Raw genomic sequence first — 13,147 nt, forward strand, 5'->3', positions numbered from 1 at the left:
TATCTCTGTTGCCTTTTGTGGTGCTTGTGTGTGTGTGTGTTATGACTCAGTGCTGCAATCTAGTTAACAAAAACTGCTTTTTGAGGGACAGCGGGTATGTATCATGGATCACACAAGCAATTACTGCAGAGAGGGACAGAGAGAGAGAGAGAGATTGGGCTATAACCTTAAACAGAGGGATGGAGAGCAGATTAATTGAGGGGTGGTGTTTAATAGGAGAGAGATGGAGAGAGAGATGGATGGCCCATGAGAGAGATAAAAGACTACGTGAGCAGGGATGAGAGGAATAGATAATATGGCAGAGAGAGACGGAGAAAGAGAAGGACACCGAAAGAGAGAGAATCTCGTAATGCACTTGCAGAATGGCACGGGGAGGGGGACAAGTTACAGTAAACCATAGCAAATGGAGGAGAGAAAATAGATTGAAGCATGAAAAATGGATCAGAAAGAGAGAGAGAGAGAGAGAGAGAGACGGTGGGGGGAAGGGTGTGAGAGAAAGAGATGGAGTTGCAGAAGGGTGTGATAAAGGGTGGGAAGAGATTGTTGGATGCAGGAAAGTAACTAAATGGCATCCCACCGCAAAGTAACTTCCCCTTCCAGTACATCATCGATGTCTTCCACTTTTCCAAACCCTAAACGCTTCCAATCATTTCTGCCAAGTGTGAAAAATTGATTCCCATCGTTTGAAAACAAGCGCATCGAGTTTTCCGTGTATATATGACCCCAGGAAGTGCGGCAGAATAATCAGATCTCGTTACATTTGTAGCTTTTAAAGTGGGTTTGGTTTCCTGTAGCTGTAGAGCAGTCAAGAATCATCTCATCTGGCAGACGCTCCTGCATTGTTTTGGTTTATGGTGCGGTTTAGTATCTGTCATCGTGGTGCGTGATCATTCTGTGTTGTGACATTTTGGGGTTATGTGTTGTCTTTAATGTGTGCAGAGATTGTTTTGTGCTTTTGTGTTGCTAATACGCAGTGTACTTTGCTCTTTTGTAGTCTCAGTAAGTTTTCATTTGGGCTGGACTATCTGTCTTAGAGAATTGTATGATTGTACTGCTCTGGTCAATAGTGGCACCCTTAATTAGCTACAGATGGATAAAACTGCTGGTAGGAGACTTAACCGGTAAGTCATTTCGGTAATGTGACAAGCACTTTATGTAATTTAGTAGTACTTTTTGGTCATTTTATTATTTATTAATTAAATAATAATATAATTATAATTTTAGAAACATTAACTTGAAACACTGTCAGAACAAACTCACAAGGGTATAAAAACCAAGAATCTTCCAGTTATCTACTTCACTTGTAATGCTTTGGTAATATTCATTCATTCATTTTCCTTCGGTTTAGTCTCTTCTTCAGAGGTCACCACAGTGCAATGAATCGCCAACTATTCCGGCATAAACTTTATATATAAACACAGTACTGAGTAGCTTTGGTTACAAATGTCTGAAATTTTATTAGCATCTTAGTGCACATTCTTTATACTGCATGTGCTGATAAATGTTCATGTTTTGATTGCTTTTTGTTGCCAACTGTGAGAGATTTTGTATGTCACCCTTTTCTGACACACTTCAGATCATTAATGAGGTGTTTTTCTAATGTATGGTATGGTGTGGTTTGGTATAGCATGGATAATTTTTTAGGGTCTTTTTCACTGTGTTCTGTACCTATGTTCTAGTACAGGGGTTCCCAAACTTTTCAACCTGCAACCCCTAAAATTACAATGCCAGTGACTCGTGACCCCCAAATTTCTCTTAGGTATACATACATATACATATGTACACGTTGAGCAAATTAAAATAGGCCTAAACACAAGCACATTGACAACACAAAAACGTGCAACAGTCTAACAACCATATCATTTTTATAGTCATTTATATATTTGTTTAATTTAATATTAACCTCAACTATAGAGACTGGTGGACACAATGTTTTCAGCACAAGTCTAATCTTGGTTTAATTTTGGAGAGCCCAATCAGAGATCATTCTCAATGTTCGGTTGTGGCATGTATTTATTTTTTTATGTATTTGATTGCCATAAAAGTCTTAGAAAGTTTAACCTGGTGCTATAAAAATCAATCTGCTGCAGCTGACGCTTTTACTGTGTTGTTAATCTAACATAAACACACCAAACCCATGAAAACAATAATTTAAAGGCTGATGGCTTTCCATTTGCATTTAGTTGTTTTTTACTATTAAAAACTACTATTTTTTATCTTCTGTGGGTTATGGATGAAATATTGTAATTCTAATCGTTTAATAAAACTTATTTGAATTGAAATCAAATAAATTGAAAGTTTTAATTACCAAGAGACCCCCTGCCATTGTCCTAGGACTTAAGGAACCACTGATCTAATACATAGTACAGAGTTATAGGTTTACATTACAGTACTATTACTAAAGCAAGATGTATACACACTGCTGAACACCAATTGGTCAGAGAGAATTGTCAAATTCCCTTTATTTAAATAGAGAGCAGCAGCCACAGCTGTATTTTTGGTTTGCATGACTAAACCGGTTTTATACCACTGCAAAAAAAAAAAAAAAGACACCTGAAATGGCAGCATTGTGGTCAGCAGAAGAGGTCCAGATGTTCCTCTTGTTGGTAGCCAAGAAGCGGACGGGTTAGGGGGATGAGACAACCCAAAAGCCATTTTATTTAGGAAGTCACAGTAGAGCCAATGCAATTACAGCAATAATCCCACACATTTAAAGGGATAATTCACCCCAAAAAAAGAACAATTCTGTCATCATTTACTTCACCCTTCATTTGTTCAAAACCTCTGTGAGTTTCTTTCTTCTGTTAAGAATATATTCTAAAATTTGTTGGTTGATGGCACCCATTGACTTCCATATTATTAATATTTTCCCTACTATGGAAGTCAATGTGTCCAAGTAGCCAGCCTCTGCTACGTTCAACAGCAGAAAGAAACTTATGACATAAACCACATGACAGAGAATAAAACAATGAGGTAAATATCAATTTTGGGTGAATAATCACTTTAAGCGATTCTAAACTGCACTGGAAATGTTAACCAAGCTGAGACTTGCCAAACCATACCGTACCGTACCAGTTAAAACCTGCTGTTTTTTAACTGCTGTCATTTTTGTTTTGTGTTTAATATGTCTTTAAGAAGGCACAACCTCCTGCCATTTTTAATATAAACATTATCTATACAGGTCAGCACGGTGGCTCAGTGGTTAACACTGTTGCCTCATAGCAAGAAAGCCACTAGTTCGAGTGTGGAGTTTGTATGTCCGCGTGGGTTTCCTCCGGGTGCTCCGGTTTCCCCCACAGTCCAAAGACATGCGCTATACTGTAAGTAAATTGGATGAACTATATTGGCCGTAGTATATGAGGGTGTGTGTGAATGCCGGAATGTATGGGTGTTTCTCAGTACTGGATTGCGGCTAAATGGGCATCCGCTGTGTAAAACACATGTCGGAATAGTTGGCGGTTCATCTCACTGTGGCGACCTCTAATAAATAAGGGCCTAAGCCAAAGGAAAATGAAAGAATGAACATCTTACACATCTAAATGTTTGTTAGTAAGAGAAAAGAACAAAAATTCATCCTGATTTTACTTGAATGGAGCAGTCCAAACTGATATGAAAACACTGCAAATGCCTCATTAAAGACTGTGGGCCGCAATACAAAACTGCTGAAATCTAAAAGATGGCATACAGAGAGACGCCTAATAGTTTATTTTGACTAATTTGACTAATAAAAGTTTGTCAAAACTCGATTTACCGCATTAAAAAATGCTAAATAAATAAAAAACTGACAGAACTGAATAGAAGTCTATGAATAAATCACGTTTGCTCCCTTATTCAATGATTGTGTGTGCTAGTGTCAACAGAGCTTAACTGGTATTTAACCCAGAATCTCCTTTATTTGGGGTGTGCATGTGTTCAGAAATGAGTCTGGTCTGCGCTTAAGAAGATGAAACCCATTTTAATGGCTCTATTTTCAGTAACATTTCAAAGCTTGGCAGATCTTTAATGAATGCCTGTGTAAGTCAGAAAGAAAAAGGAGAGAGGGAGCCTTTTTATCGGTAAAAAATGAAATGAAATGAGGTCTAGTGGGGAGACATGACCCCTGGGGTCACATCAGGCCCCCCACAGATCTCTCGGGACCCTCCCCCTCAATCCCTCACACACACACATACCATCTCATTAACAGATCTATTGTCATATGCTCTGCTTCAGACAGTGCACACACCACACACACACGTACACCTCATCTGTGGTCAGATCTCTAGTGTCTCTCTGAGGCCACACAGACAGATCTCCCGCTGTCGTAATGGACACAGATGCAGAAATAAGAGTTCCATATGGAATAGCTGTATGGATGAGATCATGTACACGTGTCGTGCACCGAACTCCCATTGGAGCAGAGATCATAGTGACTGCATGACCTGCTGCAACCGTGACATCACACACTGGGAGGTCAAGCCGAAATGTGGGTAACAGTGACATGTGTTGATTGGTTAAAAAGACAATGCACGTGACAGCTGAAGATTTATGAGGGAATTCTTTCCCTCCTTCTTTACTAGTTTTTTCTTTTCCTTTCAATTTGAATGTGAATTTTGAATTGGTTAAAAATACATTTAAATGAGCAGATTTAGAATAGAAATAGTAAATTATAACAGAAACTATAATGTTTAGTTATGATTTAGTTTGATTATTTGTTTAATTATTTCAGTATGTTTAGAGAAAATTAAAAAGTAAAATTTCCATTATTCTCCCTGGTGGCACGGTGGCTAAGTGGTTAGCACTGTCACCTCACAGCAAGAAGGTCACTGGTTCGAGTCCTGGCTGGGTCAGTTGGCATATCTGTGGGGAGTTTGTATGTTCTCTTCGTGATGGCATGGGTTTTGTCCGGGTTCACCAGTTTCCCCCACAATCCAAAGACATGCAGGGGTGCGTTTCCGAAAACAATCATAAGCCAACTAAGGTAGCAAGTTCTGTCATTACAAACATAGTTTGTTGATTTAGTGTTTCCCCAATTTGTCGTTCCAACGAACATTCGGAAACTGCAACGCAAACTTGTACGCTTGTAACTACACCTCTAGAGCTGTAGTTAAGCATAGTTCCTAGTTGGGTTCCATTTCTTGTGATAATATATAGCATATGTTAATGGTTTGAATTTATAGTAGTTTATTTATTAAGAAATGTGTTTGTAGTCTACTGTATATAACATGGGCCTGTTGGTTAGAAAATTCCTGCAGTGATTTGAATGTGTCAGTTTTAAAAATAGACTTTTCAAAAAATAAAAAGTAAATATACAATATCCTGCTTTATAATACTTATTCATTCATTAACCAATTTAGCCTACCCAGTTCACCTGTACCGCATGTCTTTGGACTGTGGGGGAAACCGGAGCACCCAGAGGAAACCTGCGCAAACGCAGGGATAACATCCAAACTCCAGAACTAGCTTTGCCACTGCGTCGCATTATATAATAATAAAATAATAATAATGATGGTTATAATAATAATTATTATTATTTTTACTTTTCTTAATAAATAGCCTACTGTTTATTACAACCATAAACAATTTATATGAGTTATATATGAGATGAGAGTGTTACCTAAGTAGTTTTATGTTTTATAATACAATATAGAATATTCCTATAAAGGAAACATAGGCCATGTATGTGCCGTTTACATGTATTTCAGTTAATTTAGAAAATTAGTGCATGTTTTTAATATTTTTAAAACAACATAATTTATACAAAATATAATGGTCATTTTCTCTAAAGAAGTAGTTACTCCGCCCCATATAGAGCATTATTATGAAGGTTTTACATTATAGCTAATGTAGTTCAAACGATGGAAACTATGATTTTGGGGAAACACTGGTCACTACATCGTTCATTTCCCTAACAATGCATCGTACTATGATAGTTCAGCCGCAAGTTATGTCATTGTTTGGGAAACGCACCCCACTATAGTTGAATTGGGTAAACTAAATTGGCCGTAATGTATGAATGAGTGTATAAATGCGAAAGTGTATGGGTGTTTTCCAGTACTGGGTTGCAGATTTAAGGGCATCCGCTGCATAAAACTAATAATAAGTTGTTCATTCCGCTGTGATGATGACCCCTTATAAATAAGGGACTGAGCCCAAAGAAAAGAAAGGTTTCCCCATAATGTCCATATAACCAAGAATATTATGTTTTAAAATTTATAAAATGGGATGTTTTGAGCATTCAGAATATTCTGAAATCATATTTTTATGAAACGAAACTTTAGAAACTTTTGAACAAGTTACATTTATTAAGTACTTCAAATATATAACAAATATATCTAGCCAAAACCTTTTTTAAGGAAAATTAACTTAACTTACAATTTTTTTAATATTACATTGCATTATTTAATATTATAGTAACTTAAACTCTGAAGTTGAACATAATGTTTTTTTATTAATAAAATTAAACAAGTTAAAGTAACAAAAACATGTCATGACTTATTAATGATATATCTAAATACATATCTAAATCCAGGGTCGTGGTCAGTAAACTGGCGGATGGTCAAAAGGCAGGTGGCAGACAGGAATAAACGCAATTAAGGGAAGGCAAACACGTTGTAATGTTACTAATACAGTAAACAAGACTCAGCACTGAAGTGTGTTTGTGTGCTGTTTATAAAGTCCTTCTAATCAGTTCATGAGCAGCTTCCAACATTGTCTGTGTAACCAACCGAATTAAAAACAGCTTTGTGTGAGCAGAGCATGACTGGATTTGTAGTTTTTTAAAGTGGCAGATTTGTAGTTTTTCAGCCATCTGCACAAGCTGGATCGCTGTACACTGTGACAAAATACAATAAAAAATTTCAAAGGTCACATTAATTGATTAAGCTGAATTTAGTCGACTAAAGTTGAAACAAAAACACTAACCTTCTCAAAACGGTGATGTAATACTATTAAAGCATGTACTTGCTCACTCTGTCACATCTCTCTCTCGCTCTCTCTCTCTCTCTCTCTCTGGAGTATATCCAGTTTTGTATGGGCAGATGGACAACTGTTTGTCATCTGCTATTAAAATTCAGACCACTATCAACAGAACACTATCACTTGTTTCTCCTTTCTGTCCTTTTTCTGTCTGTCTGTGAGTGTTGTGTAACGCAGCAGCTTGCCCTGAGCTGCAGAGGTCTTCTCATCATAACCACTCAACTGGAACCATATACTGCATTAATACACTTACTGTCTTTACAGGACTAATAGACTGCATTGTGACAAACCTTTAACCATGAGAATGAATAATTAATAAAAGCTGTAAATGCAATTATTTTAATTAAAGATCTGTTTTAGGTTTGTGTGTGTGAATGCACGTTGTACAGAGAGTGAATCATCCAGCAAATATAGTGAATGAATTATTAAGAAGAACACAAGAGAACTGAAATTCTGCATGGTTGGGGGAATAAAAAAAAACACAGTGAAAGAGAATGAAAGCTCGAGTAAGAGAGAAAACCACAAAAAGAGAAAGCTGGTGTGTGTGTGCATTCATGTACATCATGTGTGTCATTTTCAGTATTTCTGGCGAAATCCAAAAGGTTAATCAGTTATAAATCAAAACTTCAAAACCGCAGCAGTATCAGAGAGAGCCAGACTTCAGGCAGTTCAAAGGGATTTTCAAGTGGGCCAGACCCATTTAAAGCCCTCATCCAGCTCTCCTGGGGGGGACAGGAGAGAGGGGCCCACCTCCAAACACCCAAAGATTTAGCACTGGCCCCGTTAAAACATTACACTTTTAAAATATAGATCTTTTGGGGAAGATGGTGAGACTAAAATATTGAGATTTTAATATATATTTAAAATTTAAAAGCATGCAAAGTCTACTAATGACAAAAATACATGTAGATGTGTATGAAAGGCACTCTGGGCCAAAAGTCTTTTTATACATATAATTGCTCTCTACATTATATTACCTCTAAATATAGAGTAAATTTTTTGAGTGATTTGCGAGTAAAGCCAGATTTACACTGAGCGAATTTGTTCACAATTAGATTTTAGACATTTTTCTACAATGGGACTTTTCTTACGACGAGTGTCAAAGCAACCACCAAGAGGAACACTGAACCTACAGTAATGCCTTAATAAGTGCAACAACTTCAAACCACTTCTGGGAAATGTCAAAAGTTTTTTTTTCTGGGTTTATTATCAAAGCATGTGTATAAGTAGGCCCATACGGAATCTGTGCATGCAGAATTCCACAGATTTTCTGCAGATTTTTAGCCCATCATTAATTCTGTTTATTTACTTGTGTAAGTGTGTGAATCTATATTTATTCAGTTTTTAAATTAATTACAGTAATATTATGGACTAATTTGAAAATGTTCATCTGGTTTATGTACAATGCAGTTTGTAAAGTAATATTTTCTGTCTTTTAGTAGATATTATATGAGAGACTTGCTTTGTTTACCAAATAAAGTGAATCTAATTGGATTTGCATTTTAAACATTAAATAAAAGTTAAAAAGATATTATTTTTATTTCACATATTAAGGTTTTAGTTATGATACTCCCAAAATAATTCAGCAGAAATCCGCAGATTTTTAGCAAAATTCACCGCAGAATTAGTAAAAAAACGTCCGCAGATTCCGTCTGGCCCTAGTTATGAGTAAAACTAATCTGACAGATGTATTATATTTGCTGCAAAGAATAAGTTCAGAATGCAGCTTACTGAGCATGATTAATGATGTCAGACTCCAGATAAGTCTTGTGTGTCTGGCACATTTTGATTTGTCGTCATGTCATGATAACAGATCTGACAAGCTCGTGAAGGATTATTAAAAATTTTTGATAGTTAAATGTGTTTGACTCCGGTATACCTAATTACATAAATTTCACAAAAAGTATGTTTAGCCATTTTGAATATGATAGGCTCTCTTCTAAAATTGGCCTGTAAGTGGAGTTTGAGAATGCTTTGGTGGCACAAGCCACAAGGTTTGTCAGCTGAGACATTCTACAGTCGCTAAGATTTGGAATACACAGCAGCATTACTGAACTAGTATCTGATTTTATAGAATATTACTGACTATAAAGATGCAGAAACCAATAATACTAACACATTTGCTGTTTGTTGCAGTCATTGTAAAAGTACAGTAAGATAATGTAGTTCGCCAATGTATTTGTCCCACCCCTCCTCCATTGATTGGACGGCTGGGTAAAAATAAGCTCTCTGTTTTATCGAAAGTTAAACAGCTTCAAAAAACAAAGCATACAAGCCAAACCAACTAAACATTCAGTTTAATCAGTATGCCATAAAGAACATACAGGTAGAAGTTTTTTGCAGCATTTGGGAGCAAATGTACTTTGTGCCAATTAACATTTCATTTAAGTTTAATGCACGTCATTTGTACCAATTAAAACATTCATTAATCCAAAGATTTATTTCAGACTTTCTAAAGATTCACACAAAATGTCTTCAGCTCATTGAGACCTAATGTGCAATATTTACAGCTTGCACATGTGCTCTGAAATAGTTTTGCACTGCTTAGACTAATCTACAAGTTGTCAATACAGAACTAGGCCATGCTATTGTATGCAGGCTATTTGCACAGACAGACAAAACTGAGCTGCAAAACCACAATGCTCTTTGTGGAACATGGAAATCTGTGGTATACTATGGGCTTTATAGGCAGGAGAAAAAAATTGCAGTCTGGGGCAGCAAGTTCCCATTGATAGAAATCAATTTCTCCTCAGCTAAAACTGAAAAAGCTTGTGCATTCTGAATAGAGGGGCACTTATAGATGACTAAAAGGCCACTTAAGCATTACTAGAGCAATAACTTAATTATGTATCATCATTTTCACACCTACTAAAAACAGGGTTTCTGCAGGTTTCATCAAGTCAAATTTAAGACTTTTTAAGACATTTTAAAAACCATTATGAATGACATTTTAGAACTATACAGGGCTAAATGCTAAGGATTTTTTTTTCTTCGAATATCCCAATTCGAAAATAGTTTCACTTCCTCTATCAATAAAAATAATTGTAATTTAATACATTTAATAATACAATAATACAATTTTTGTTTGAATATCTTTTTATTAATTTTCAAATATATTTATTCCCAAACCCTTAACAAGAACAGAACAAAACATAGCTGTCAATTATTTCAGTTTACAATAATAAAAATAACAATTTAATAATAAAATATAGGTCAGGCCAGTATCCTCAGCAGTAAATAAATAAAGAACTTTTCAGCAAATGTTACTGTAAGGAAGGTAATTAAATGTTTTTTTTTTTTAAAAAGAGAAAAGTTTTATTGAGATTGGGATTATTGGTGATTTTATAGGTGTTAATGGTCAGCTATACATGAGCAAAGGAAAATTAAAACCTCTTAACAAAAAAGATTTAAGACGCACAACCCAATATTTCAGTAAATTTAAGACTTTTTAAGGCCTAAAATTTAGCTTTTGAGATTTAAGACATTTTATTACTTTTTAAGGTCCTGCAGATACCTTTAAAAGGAGTAATTTGGTCTACTTGATGGTTATAAAAATGCAAAAACTGAACTGCAAGCAAAAGTTTCACTTTACACATCTCACCCTGACCAGGCATAACAATCCACGTTTCTCCAAACACTCTCTTTTAGCACAAAAACTGCCCAAAGCAGAAAGCTAATGAAATATAATGATCAAGGACAACATGAAACATAATCTGAAGTGTTTCTAGATGAATTTTCTCTTTTCACATTGGATTAATCACGACCATAACAGTCCAGAACATTGTAGATTCATTAGGAATGTGATTGTCAGTCATATCAGGTTGCTCTCGTCACTCTGCTGAGCTGCTGTCCTGATCTGAACCAAAGCCACCAATGATGAAAAATCACTTCTTACTGGCCAGACATGTCTACTGGTCAAGGAAACAGAGTTCTGGATGAACTCATACACACACGCACACACACACGCACGCACGCAATGAGCAGATGGGTGGAGTGTTCTCATTACTTCAATAGCATGGCTGAAGCACCCATAGAATACGTTGAAAAAGGCCCAAGAGACATGCTTAACACACACACACAATGCAAATAGCTCTTTTCATTCTGCAGTGGAGGATGGACAGAATGTGAAGGAGGGGTGGAAGATGGAGAGATTGCATTGTGTGGAGGAGAGAGGCACAGTGTCGAGTTCGGGGAAAACACTTACAATTACATGTACATATTCAATCTCTCTGAGAAGAGCACTTGACCTTTAGAACAATACGTACACAAACACGCACACACCCACGCCTCAGGTGGGACTTTATGTTCTGTGATCATGTATTTATGATAAATATAAGCTGATATCTGTATATCAATTTCTCTACTTATGATTATAAAGCAACAGTGAGTTTTAAACAGGACTTTCTTTTATGAAGCTCATGTTAGAAAGGTTCATATTGTTTGCATTCTCTTCATGAAAATAACACACATTTTGCTCTGTGATTACATTCAATTCATTTTTGGGGATATCCTCATGAATGCACTGTAAAAAATCCTGGTTGCCTTAAATTTTTAAGCTGAAACAAATTAACCTTACTGGTCCACTAAACTTAAATTTAAGTGTTACCGCCTTATTCCAAAATGGATTAAATTAATTTATTTCCTCAAAATTCCACACACAATACCCCATAATGACAATGTGAAAAAAAGATTCTTTGAAATTGTTTCAAATTAATTCAAAATAAAAAACCTGAAAAGCCATATGTACAGAAGTATTCACAGCCTTTGCTCAATGCTTTGTTGATGCATCTTTGGCAGCAATTACAGCCTCAAGTCTTTTTGAATATGATGCCACAAGCTTGGCACACCTGACTTTGGAAATATTTGCCCAAGCTCTATCAGGTTGGATAGGAAGCGACAGTGTACATCCATTTTCAGATCTCTCCAGAGATGTTCAATAGGATTTAGGTCTGGGCTCTGGCTGGGCCATTCAACGAGTTTTCATTCAGGATGTCTCTGTTCATTGCTGCATTCATCTTTCCCTCTATCCTGACTAGTCTTCCAGTTCCTGCTGCTGAAAAACCACCATGCTTCATTGTAGGGATGGTATTAGCCTTGTGATGAGCGGTGCCTGGTTTTCTCCAAACAAAACGCCTGTCATTCACTCCAAAGAGTTCAGTTTTAGTCTCATAAAACAAGAATTTTGTTTCTTATGGTCTGAGAGTCCTACAAATGCCTTTTTGCAAATTCCAGGTGGGGAGTGGCTTTCGTCTGGCCACTCTACCATGTAGACCTGATTGGTGGATTGCTGCAGAGATGGTTGTCCTTCTGTAAGGTTCTTCTCTCTCCACAGAAGAACACTGGAGCTCAGACAGAGTGACCTGTTTTTGATTGAGTGTCCTGTCTTAGAGGTCTACAGACAATTCCTTTGTTTTCATGCTTGGTTTGTACTTTGACATGCACTGTCAACCCTGGGACCTTAAAAAGACAGGTGTATGCCTTTTCAAATTATGTCCAATCAACTATATTTGTTTATATTTGTTAAATTTGGTGCTTTTTTGTGTATGCTTTGCTGTTGAAATGTTTAGCAAAGTGACTTTTTTTGAAAATGTTAGTAAACTAATATATACCTAATATATACAATAATTTATGTTATATAAATAATATATTGTTAGATCAATTACAGTACAATTACAGAATAATTCTTTTCATTTTTAAAAAGATTTTATTCTTGTTTATGTAAAGCACTTTGATTTACTATTGTGTATGAAAAGTGCTATATAAATAAACTTGCCTTTGCCTTTACAGAAATTACATTAATAAACTGGCAGTATTCGACTTTTTAATATAATGTTGATTTAATATTCATATAGTAATATATAATATATATCTTAATGTGGTTCTTATTTAATAAATATTTGATTATTTTTGGGGTGAAACAGTGGCTCAGCGGTTAGCACTGTCGCCCCACAACAAGAATGTCGCTGGTTCAAGCCCCAGTTGGGTTAGTTGAAATTTCTGTGTGGAGTTTGCATGTTTTCCCCATGTTCGCATAGGTTTCCTCCGGGTGCTCTGGTTTCCACAACAGTTCAAACACATGCTCTATAGTTGAATTGAATAAGCTTGGCCGTAGTGTAAAACATATGCTACAATAGTTAGCGGTTCATTTTGCTGTGGCGACCCCTGGTGAATAAAGGGACTAAGCTGAAAGAAA

Source organism: Danio rerio, chromosome 17 (genome assembly GCF_049306965.1).
Source record: "Danio rerio strain Tuebingen ecotype United States chromosome 17, GRCz12tu, whole genome shotgun sequence".
Classification (NCBI taxonomy): domain Eukaryota; kingdom Metazoa; phylum Chordata; class Actinopteri; order Cypriniformes; family Danionidae; genus Danio; species Danio rerio.